The sequence below is a fragment of the Mustela putorius genome, unplaced genomic scaffold (genome assembly GCF_011764305.1).
Source record: "Mustela putorius furo isolate JIRA1106 unplaced genomic scaffold, ASM1176430v1.1 tig00003836_pilon_pilon_pilon, whole genome shotgun sequence".
NCBI classification, from domain to species: Eukaryota; Metazoa; Chordata; class Mammalia; order Carnivora; family Mustelidae; genus Mustela; species Mustela putorius.
The window spans coordinates 22,003,553-22,016,022 of NW_025421989.1; positions in this window are offsets into that span (position 1 = coordinate 22,003,553).

A 12,470-nucleotide genomic window follows, 5' to 3' on the forward strand; every position below is an offset into this window, starting at 1 on the left:
GGGACATAAAGGCCCCTAGAACTTGCTGGATCAAGAACTGGAGAAAAGAGAACTACAGAAAAAGAGTTCTAGGGGTACCTGAGTGGCTTAGTCAGTTAAGTGGCTGCCTTCAGTTCAGGTCATGATCTCTGACTTCTGGGATCAAGCCCCATGTCGGGCTCCCCGTTCAGGAAGGAGTCTGCTTCTCTCTCTCCTTCTGTGCTCTCTCTCTCTCTCTCTCTCTCTCTCAAATAAATAAATAAAATCTGAAAAAGGAAAAGAAAAGAAAAAGTTCTAAAAACCTTTGTATAAAGTTCCCTTTTGGGTTTTTGGCCAGTTCATAAGTTGAGCATACTAATAGTGAGATTCTGGAAGCCAAGAAGCGAACACCACCAAGAGTCTAAAAACGTGGCCAAAGATTTCAGAGATTACACCATACTGGGGAGATACCAGAGCCTGGACTCATCCAAAGGGAGAAGACCTTCATGGACACTGCAGATTTCCCAGTAACACCCCAGAAAATCTGTGCTCTAAAGATGATGCCCTATGAATACAGGAAAAACAGAAATAGACCCACTCAAACAAAGATTAAAACTAAGTTTTTTATTTTTATTTTATTGTGATAGGAACACTTAATGGGAGACCTACCCTCAACAAAATTTTTAAAAGCACAATACATTATTGTTCTTTTTTTAAAATTTAATTTAAAAAGGGACGCCTGGGTGGCTCAGTTGGTTAAGCAGCTGCCTTCAGCTCAGGTCATGATCCCAGCGTCCTGGGATCGAGTCCCACATCGGGCTCCTTGCTCAGCAGGGAGCCTGCCTCTCCCTCTGCCTCTGCCTGTCTTTCTGTCTGCCTGTACTCACTCTCTCTCCCTCTCTCTCTCTCTCTGATAAATAAATAAAATCTTTAAAAAATTTAATTAAAAAAAATTAAATTAACATATAATGAATTCTTTGCCCCAGGGGTATAGGTCTGTGAATCATCAGGCTTATACGTTTCACAGAACTCACCACAGAACATACCCTCCCCAATGTCCATAACCCAGCCACCCTATCCCTACCCCCTCACCCCCCAGAAACCCTCAGTTTGTTTCATGAGATTAAGAGTCTCTTATGGTTTGTCTCCCTCTTGATCCCATCTTGTTTCATTTATTCCTCTCCTACCCCTCAAACCACCCCCTCTGCCTCTCAAATTCCTCACTTCAGATAGATCATATGATAATTGTCTTTCTCTGACTGACTTATTTCGCTTAGCATAATACCCTCTAGTTTTATCCACATCATTGCAAATGGCAAGATTTTGTTTCTCTTGAAGGCTGCAGAGTATTGTTGATTATAGGTACAATGTTGTTAGAATTGTGCTGATTACCAAAAATACATCATATTTGTAAGAGGAAGATAACATAACCAAGAGCTTCCAAAAATCCTCTACAATACTTGGCATTCCATAAAAGGAAAAAAAAAAAAAAGCTAGATATACAAAGAAGCTGGAAAAAGTTCCTGAAAAAGTACTAATAGAATCAATATAGAAATCATATCAAAACCAGCAAAAACTTTAAAATAAACATAATTAATAAGCTAAATATTTACTATGTAAGGTTACAGGTGGGATCAAGTGAAATTATGTCTGCACAAATTTTAATACCTAAATTTTTTCTCCCCATTTAGACATTGCTAGGAAAACCCTATAAATTCCCAATAACTACTGATTTCTTAAGGCTTCAAAAAACACAAACCTTAGAAATAATTATTTCAGACACACAGAATGATACTAAGATAATTATAGTATTATTTTCCATGAATCATATTCTAAATATATCTTCTTTTTAAAATTTTATTTTAAAATAATCTCTATACTCCAAATGGGGTTTGAACTCACAACTCTGAGATCAAGAGCTGCATGCTCCACCAATTGAGCTAGACTGGAGCTCCAAATTATATTTTTGTAATAATATACCTTGGTTTCTATGATTGAACTTGTCTTAATTAACAGTATAATAAGCTACTTAGAGTATGCTATGCAAAAGATGTCTAATTTTAACTATAATAGAATATTTCTATTTATTTAGCCTCGAGCGTATGACCTTTCATGAACATTTGCTAAATTTTATATATAGCTTGTCATTATTCATGATTTCTTGACTATGAGAGTTGAGGGAACATAAGTATTAGACCCCCCCACAGTAAACCTAAAGGATGGAAAAATTCTCATGAACTGTAAACCAAATAATAGTTCAAACTGGGAAACTGAAATATTACAAATGGCAAAATTTAGCAAGAATAAAAGAGAACATATGTGCTGAAACATTACAAGGAAATTGTTATGTATAAGAAATTTCCATAAACTATCATCATCATCAAAAAGCACTCAAGTGCCCACCTGCACCAGGAACTCTTTAGAAAATGAACACAGCAAATTAGATGATAAGCTACTTTTGCTATTATAAAAATATTTTATGTTTATATGTTTTATGAATAATTTGCTTAGAATATACATTTAGTATATTAGCAAAAAAAAAAAAACCACATGTTCATACTGTTCAGGCTTTACTGTACCATATAATCATTATGCAAAATTATTCATCTTTGAAGCTTCAACAATAACAATATAGGATAACAGAAGCTTGAGCATCAATATGGAAATAATAATTTAATGTTACATTATTTGGAATGTTTGCACAAGCTGCTGAAATCATCATTCTCAAGGCCCTTTCCCTGGGGTATATTTTGATAATCCCATTAAAGTGGTAGAAGAAAAACGAAATTTGGTAACACTTTCCCAAGTTTAATGTAGATACACAAAATCATCTTGTATTTAATCAATAGTCATTAATATCCATGCAATACATTTATCAACTCATTCATTCATTCACTCATTCATCTGAAGTTTATTCATGTTACAGTTATTTGCTGAACATTTTTCTGCCTGTCTGTCAGGATTCTAGTCACTAAGGATATACAGCAGAGAGCAAGAAAATCAAAGTTGCTGCAAGCATGGATGTCGCATTCTAACAAGGAGAACCAGAAACTAAGTCACGAAACAGATGATTTCAGATGTGAGAATTATACTGAAAAAAAATGGAGGGTTCTAAATAAAGTGACAGAGGAACTTCTTTTAGATTTCAAGACCTGAATGTCAATAAAAAGCAAACTAGGTTACCATTTTGGAAGATAGTGTTCCAGGCAGAGGGAACTTCAAGTGAAAAGGGTAAGAATGAATTTGTTTGATTCTTTGTTCAAGAAAGAGGAAAAAGGTTCAGTGTGGCTAGAGCTTAGGGAACAGTGATGTAATATTTGATTGGGAGTATAGTGGGAAGCCATTAGAGCATTTAAAGAACAACATGATCTGATTTTTAAAAATATAGAGACTTTAAGAATTATATTTACAGAATAGCATAAAAAGCACAATTATACAGCTTCATGAATTTTTAAAAATAAATACATCCTAAAGATAAATACTCATATCAAAAAAACAATATTAATAACACTCCAAAAGCCCATCATACCACTAAAATACCAATAGTACCCATAGCTCTGACTTCTATCACTATGGCTTAGTTTTGCCTCTTTTTAAACTTTTATAAATGGAATTATATCTTTTGTGTTTAGCTGCTGAAGCTCAACATTTTGTTTCTGAGACCTATCCACATGGTACCAGTATTTTGTTCATAATTGATTTTAATGCTTTGCTTTTGATATTTAAATTGCTTCCACCTGATATTATAAATAATGTTGTTATAAATATTCTTGTATATCCAGAGGTTAACAAACAGTTGTATATAACTGTTAACAAACAGTTGTATCTTGGATATAAACTCACACAGGTCATAGGTATAAAATGTCCATTCTCAGTAAGTATTACCAAAGTCTCTTCCAAAGGGGATTAGCAATCTACATTCATCAGTAATATGTATGTTATAGTCACTTTACATACCTCCTAACACTTGATATTGTTAAATAAAATTTTTATTTTAGGGATGTCTGGGTGGCTCAGTCAGCTAAGCATCTGCTTTAGCTCAGGTCATGATCCCAGGATCTTGGGATTAAGTCCCTCATTAGATTCCTTTTTTAGTGGGGAGCCTGCTTCTCCCTTTCTCTCTGCCTGCTGCTCCCCTGCTTATGCTCTCTCTCTCTCTCAAATAAATAAATAATCTTTAAAAAATATAAAAATTTTAATTTAATTTGAATCATTCTACTGGACAGGTTGTGATGTCTCACAATGATTGTTTAAGATACACATTTTAAAGTTGTTTTAATTTTTCAAATATTGCATATATTTAACAGAGAAGAAAATCCTTCAAGTTTATAGCACAAGTTTTCACAAAAGTAAACATTCATACAGTTACCACCACCTGAGCAGAAATCGAGTCGGATGCCCAACCCACTGAGCCACCCATTTTCCCCTCATCTACAGTTTTATCCACTCATCTGTTGATAGATACTTGAACAGTTTCCAATTTGGAGTTATTATGAATAATGTTGCTGTGAATACATATGTACAAAAGTTTATGAGGGCATGTTTTCTGTTCTCTTCACTGCATCCTGGAATAGAATTGCTATGGTTCATGCTGAGTATATATTTAATTTTATTGGAAACTGATGAACAGTTCTCCAGAGTAGTTGCACAAATTTTACACTCTTACCAGCAATATATGAAAGTTCTGCTTTCGGGGCACCTGGGTGGTTTAGCTGGTTAAGCATCAGCCTTCAGCTCAGGTCAGGATCTCAGGGTCCTGGGATTCAGCCCCATACTGGGCTCTCTGCTCAGTGGTGAGTTTGCTTCTCCCTCTCCCTTTGTGAACTCTCTCACTTTTGTTCTCTCTCAAATAAATAAATAAAATCTTAAAAAAAAAAAAAGTTCTGCTTTCTCCTCATGCTGGCCATTGCTTGGAACTGTATGCCTTTTGAATTTAGGTATTGTAATGGATGTGTGGAGTTAATGGTTTCTTTAAAATAGCAGATATTTTAACTTCAATGACTTCTCTTTTTTTATATTATCAGTGCTTTTTGCATAGTAATACCTCCTTATCCACATATAAGCAAGATTTTTTAATATGTTTTCTTATAGGCATTTATAGGTTAGTGTTTGCCTTTTTTAAATATTTTATTCATTACTTGAGAGAGAGAGAGAGTGAGGGAGAGCATGAGTGGGGAAGTGGGGGAGTCAGGCTGGGCAGACATAGAGGGAGAAGCAGACTCCCCACTGAGCAAGGAGCTCAACATGGGGCTCCATCCCAGGAACCTGAGATTATGGCCTGAACTAAAAGCAGGTGCTTAGCCAAATGAGCCACCCAGGCACCTCTAGTGTTTACCTTTAAGTCTATGATTCCTTTTATGTTGGAATTGTGATATGAGAATTTGGTCAAAGTTTTGTTTTGTTTTGTTTTGTTTTCTTTAAGTGTATCAGAGTTTCAGCACCAGTTGTTGAAAAGAATATTTTTACCCATTGAATTATCTTGGTATCTTTTTATCTTTTTTTTTTTTTTTAAAGATTTTGTTTATTTATTTGTGTGAGAGAGAGAGAACACCAGCAGGCAGAGTGGCAGGAAGAGGCAGAGGGAGAAGTAGATTCCCTGCCAAGTAAGGAGCCCAATTCAGGACATGATCCCAGGACTCTGGGATCATGACCTGAGCAGAAGGCAGCTGCTCAACCAATGGAGCCACCCAGGCTTCCCAATCTTGGTACCTTTTTAAAAACTGACTGAACATACATGTGTGTGTCTTTTTGTTTTTTCTTGAAGATTTTATTTATTTATTTGACAGAGAAAGACATAGTGAGAGAGGAAACAGAAGCAGGGGCAGTGGGAGAGGGTGAAGCAGGCTTCCCGCTGAACAGGGAGCCCAATATGTGGCTTGATCCCAGGACTATGGGATCATGACCTGAGCCGAAGGCAAACACCTAATGACTGAGCCACCCAGGCACCTCTTATTTTATTTATTAATTTTTAATGAGTGTATAGAATGTGTGTCTCTGTGGACACTCTATTTTACCATTCTGTATGTGTACCCCTCATATCAATATTGTACTGTCTTAACTACTATATCTTTATGATAAGTTTAGAAAGCAAGTAGTATAAGTCCTCAAACTTTGTATTCTTTTTCAAAATTATCCTAGTAAGTTGAGGTCCTTTATTTTCTGTAAAAAATGTTTACGATCAGCTCAATAATTTGTGGGGAAAAAACAAGCTGCTTGGATTTTGATTGGGATGACCCTAAAAATACAGAACAATTTTGGAATAACTGACATCTAAACAATACTGAGTCATCTAATCCATGTAAAAGGATCTAATTCTTTAGATCTCTATTTACCTTACCAAAGTTTTATGGTTATAAGTGTACAGGTCTTTCATATATTCTGTTAAATTTATACCTTAAGTTTTTCATGATTTTGATGCTTTTGTAAATCCTTTTGTTATGGGAAATGATATTGACTAGAAGTCCTAAGAGCGGACATCTTTGACTTTTTCCTCAGTTTTAAAGGAAAAGCACTCAGTCTTTACCATTAAAATTGAAGTTATCTTTGGGTGTTTTAAAGGTACATTTTATCCTATTAATTTCCTATTATTGTTAGCTTGGTTGAGACATTTTATGATGAGTGGGTATTGGATTTGTCAAATGATTTTCCTGCATATGCTGAGTCGATAGTTTTATTTAATTTTGTCTGTTTTTGTATTGACATAAAGAGTTTTTCATTATATTCTCTTATTTTTCTTTTAATGTTTCTATGACCTATAATTATATCTTTTTAATTCCTGATATTATCTGTGCTTTCTCTGTTTTTTCTCTTAACTTAGATTTTTCATCAATTTTATTGTTCTTTTAACAGAAACTTTTTTGGGAGTTTCATTAAATTTCTCTAATGTATTTTGTTATCTGTATCCTTGATTTCTATTTTTACCTTATAACTAAGGTTATAAGTAACTGAGTAACTAAGGCTACTTTTACTAGAGTTTAGCTTTCCTTTTGCTTTTCTATTAATTTTTACTTCCTCTTAAAAGTTTCTTGGGGCACCTGGGTGGCTCAGTAGGTTAAAGCCTCTGCCTTCAGCTCAGGTCATGATCTCAAGGTCCTGGGATCTAGCCCCACATCAGGCTCTCTGCTCAGCAGGGAGCCTGCTTCCTCTTCTTTCTCTCTGCCTGTCTCTCTGCCAACTTGTGATCTCTGTCTGTTAAATAAATAAAAATCTTAAAAAAATTTTCCTAAGATGGCAGTTTAAATCATAGTGTCTGTGTGTGTGTGTGTGTGTGTGTGTATAAACTTACCTGCATCTCACAAATTTTGATGCTTCTTATTTTAACTCATTTCAAGTCTTTTTCTTTTTAGTTTTCCTCATGATTTCCTCCTTGAGCAATGTGTTATTTAGGGATGAGTTGTTTAATCTACAAATATTTGGGGATTTTACAGATACCTATCACTGAATTCTGATTCAATTCTGTTTTGGTCAAAGAACTACTCTGTGTCCTACGAATTCCTTGAGATTTATGGAGACTAATTATGTGTTCCATATACATTTGAAAAGAATGTATATTCTTCTGTATTAGGTAGAGTGCTCTACAAATATCAATTAAGCCAAGTTTTCTATTTCCAATTTGTTAGGAAATCAATAATTTTTCTTGTACCTCTTGAAATAATTATATGACTTTTTCCTCCTTTAATATGGTCATTTCTATTGATTGATATCAAAGTGTTATGTTAATGGTGCATTCTATGAATATATCTAGCTTAATGATGATATATCATCTTTTTTATATATTTCTGATTTGATTGGTTAATATCTTATGTAGGACTTTTGCCTCTTATGTTCATAAGAAAATGTCCTTTGATTTTTTTCTATCTTGTAAAGTTGTTCTCAGATACTTTGGTATCAAAGTAATGCTGGCCTCACAGAAGATGGGAAGTGATCTCCCTTTTTCTTTGAATGTATTTGCACAAGATTGATGTTAGTCCTCTAACTGTGAAGATATATGTGACTAGGGTTTTCTTTGTGGGAAAGTTTTTATTTTTATTTTTTGGGTAAAGATTTTATTTATTTATTTATTTATTTATTTATTTATTTATCAGAGAGGAAGAGAGAGAGCATAAGCAGGGGGAGCAGCAGGCAGAGGGAGATACCAGAACCTGGGATTATGACCTGAGCCAACTAAGGATGCTTAACCAACCAAGCCACCCAATGTAGGAAAGGTTTTTTGTTTTTAAAAAATATTTTATTTAGTTATTTGACAGACAGAGACCACAAGTAGGCATACAGACAGGCAGAGAGGGAGGGTGAAACAGGCTTCCCGCTGAGCAGGGAGCCCTATGCGGGTCTCGATCCCAGGACCATGAGATCATGACCTGAGCCGAAGGCAGATGCTTAACCCACTGAGCCATGCAGGTGCCCTGTGGGCAAGATTTTTAATTACAGATTCCATTTCTATATAAAATACTGTTACAAACTAAATAAGAGGGAGAAAATTCAATATTGACAAAATGGGCAAAGCCTTAAGCAGGAGCTTTACAGAGGGTACTCAAATGGCCAAAAACTTTAAAGTGTTCAACTTTACCATTCTTCTGGGAGATGTAAATTAAAGCCACAATGACCTACATTATGTACCATCTGAATGGCCAAAACAAAAATGGTAGAAAATGCAACATGATCAGAGGAATATGAAATAACTGTAAACTGTGTGCTGCACAAAAGAAGATACCCTAATTGCCAACAATTACATACAAAGGTACACAACCACATTAATTTTCTGGGAAATGTCCATTAAAACCACAGTGAGATGCCACTACACATCACATTTACAAGTGAAGACTGAAAAAGACAGAAAACATAAAGTACTGTTCAGGATGTGGAATGACAGGAGCATACTTTGAAACACTGGGCATTATCAGTTATGGTAAAACATATTCATGTGCTATGATGATGTCACTCTAGCCCAAGATACATACCCAATATTCCCCATCTGATCAAAGGTACGTGGCAAGGATGTGCATGGTCGCACTATTTGGAACAACTCAACTATTTGTAAAGAGTGGAAAGGATGAATTAATTGCAGAGTGAAAGAGTGGGAAACAGACAGAAGTCACTGGTGTATATCATGATGACAACATGTGAGACAAGTATGAAAAATCCTTGCCATAGGAAAAATCTTCAATTGGATTCTGATTCTGATCTCTGCAAGAAGATCATTTCGTTTATCATTAGTTAGATTTCGTTTATCATTAGTCTCCATATCTGAATGGACACTGGCAACTTTATCCCTCTTGGGTGATACAGAGCTCTGCAAATCACTTCAATATTTCGCTAGTTCATAACATAAAGTTTTTTTTCTCGATTACACTATCCCCCAAATAGTGCATTTCTGATATACTTGTTGCATGTACAAGAAAATATAGGTTTTTAGTCTTTTTCCTGTTCGTATTCTCTTATTTCTTCAATTCCTGCTTGAAGACTGATTTTTGCGTAGTCATGTTTTCTAATACTGTGTTAAAAGCAGCAAACAGGGTTTCCTGGGTGGTTCAGTCGGTTAAGCATCCTACTCTTTAATTTCGACCTACGTTGTGATCTCAGGTTTGTGGGACTGGTCCCACTTGGGGCTCTGTGCTAAGCACGGAGTCTGCTTGTCCCTCTCCCTCTGTTCCTCCCCCTGCACTCTCTGTCTTGCTCTCCCTCTCTCTCAAATCAATCAATAAAATCTTTTTTTAAAAAAAATAAAAGCAACAAACAATTGAAAATGCACATTTAATGCTCTGTTTCCAACAACATACTTTCCAGACTCAGCAGACAAATGTTCTAAATTCAGTTACACAAGTTGTCAATGCTACATTTGTATGTACTTTGCAAGAAGAGTATCTAAACCATATGTATGGGGCTTGAATGATTAAATGATGTGAAACTTTCAATCATTCTAAATCTGAGGCTATTGAAAAGAAGCTACACATAGCTCTAAAGATGAACATGAAATCCCTAAAATTGAGGAGAAAGTCTTTCTTCCTTTTCTTGAGCAGCTTTGTGATGAAAAAGATTCCAGTGTTAAATGAAGGAAACCATGCATGTGGCCAAAAGTATTATCTCAGAATCACTGGTACCTCTTTTTGTCTTCTGAAAGCAGAAGACAAAAGAAAGCTTCTGACCCCCTACTTTTTTATTCAAGAGATAAAAATCTTCAATAAAGCACAAAGGCTCAATTTTAGAAAAAATAATAGAATCCAAATGAATAATATGGAACAGAAGCAGGTGCATGTGAAAATAAAATGCAATTTCATAACTGGATGAAAATCATATACTTCAGCATCAAGATGACAATCCTATTTTGCAGCCATAATTGTTAGTCTTATAGGAACACAGGCAGTCTCTACTCAGGATTTTGTGTGCGAGCATGTGTGCATGTGGCAGAGAGAAAGAGAGAGAGGTAGTCAGAAGCTTATACCTTCTAATATATACAAATATAACACATATCTATATCTCCTTCCATGTATATACTTAATATGTATTTATATTTTATGTATTGATAAAATACTACATATACATGCACATATATGTTTACATGTTATTACTCTGGAATAAAATATTGATTCTGTTTTCACATAAGGTAACATCAAATTTAAAAAACTTGAATGATTGGATTTTTGTGAAATTGATAAAAATCTGTTATTTAATTCAAACTCTTAGTTCCTGTTTTGCTCTTATGAACAATACTTACTTAATGGCAATTTGTTCAAAAATCAAATTGGGATAATACACAGAAGCCCCAAACATGTTTCTATGAAAGATGGAATAATTACATACTTAAAATTGGTAATAGTTCAAGACCTTTTATATCTCATATCAATATATAAAATTTGATTAAACAAAATCTTGAATCCCATGTATATTATTCTCACTTCTCAATATAAAAGTTCTAAAATCTATGAATCTCTAGTCCTACATATCGACCTTTTAAACTTGTCATCTCTTTATTCTCTTATATACATGTATTGTGTGTATGTGTGCATGTGCATATCTGTGTATCAAAAAAATCTTATTCTAAATTAATGGTTTATTTCATCTTTAAATCTTTCAAGTTTGCATGGCTAGTGCATTGACACTGACTCTCTTTTTTCCTTCTAGGCTTCTGTTTGTGTGTTTTATATTTAAACTAAGATTGAGCTTGATAATCATATTTTAATCAGTTTAAAAACAAGGAGATGGGGCGCCTGGGTGGCTCAGTCATTGAGCGACTGCCTTGGGTTCAGGTCATGATCCCAGTGTCCTGGGATGGAGCCCCACATCAGGCTTCCTGCTCAGCGGGAAGCCTGCTTCTCCTACGCCCCCTGCTTGTGTTTCCTCTCTCCCTCTCTGTCAAATAAATAAATAAAATCTTTAACAAATAAAAATAAATAAATAAATAAATAAAAAGGAAAACAAGGAGATACGACTTGTAGACGTTATATTTCTTTAACAGAGAATTATCTACTGGCGGTCTTTTCTTGCTTTTGTTTTTTGTTTTTGTTTGGTGCTTGGTTTCACTCCTTTGCATTTTAAAAAGGTTTGAGGCAATTTTTTTTTCTAATTAATACTTCTAAATAACTGCTTGGATTTTACAATAATATTTTACTGATAATTATCTTTCCTCAACTGACTTATTTTGTTTAATAAAGGAGATGATGGTATCATGGCATTCAACATTTTTAAAATAAAATTTTTAAAAAATCTGCCATTAACTACTGTTATAGCTTATTTTATTCATTCATTAAATATTTAAGCAGTAACTTAAAAGGCACTCAAGGCAATTCACAGGAAAAAAATTAAGATCAGAAGAAATTAGTGCTGCCACTCATGCAAAACATTTGTTTTTATTTTTCTTTTCCATTTAAAGCTTGAGTTTCAAGAAGGAGATATTTATGTTAGGATCCTACAAATGACTCTTGCTTGTTTAGTTCATTTCCCCTAGTTGAAACAAGAATGTGTTTGTCAAATACTTTGAGAAACAGAGGCTTCTGGATATTTTCATTATATTTTTCAAGAAGCACAAAAACACTTGCCACCAGCTTCAGAGGGGAAATCTCCAAGTCTTGGTATTATATAAACAAGCTAAAAAAAAATAAACTACTACACCAGTAGAAATACTTACATGCAATCTTTTATGAAAAAAAAAAGTAAAGATTACTTTCTAGGTAGAATGTTGATAGATAATGTTCATTTCTTAATTGAAATATTAACTATAATAAAATGAATTTGACAAATGAATGCATAGATATGTGAGCACTGGTTTGCATTGCCAGCATACATGAACTATTATTTTATAATTTAAGTGTATAATTTTAAAATTAAATATTTAAATAAAGTACAGTATTTTTTAGAAAATTTTTAAATTATTTTATTAACATATAGTATATTATTAGCCCCAGGGGTACAGGTCTGTGAATCGCCAGGTTTATACACTTCACAGCACTCACCATAGCATATACCCTCCCCAATGTCCATAATCCCACCAGCCTCTCCCCACCCCCCTCCCCTGGCAA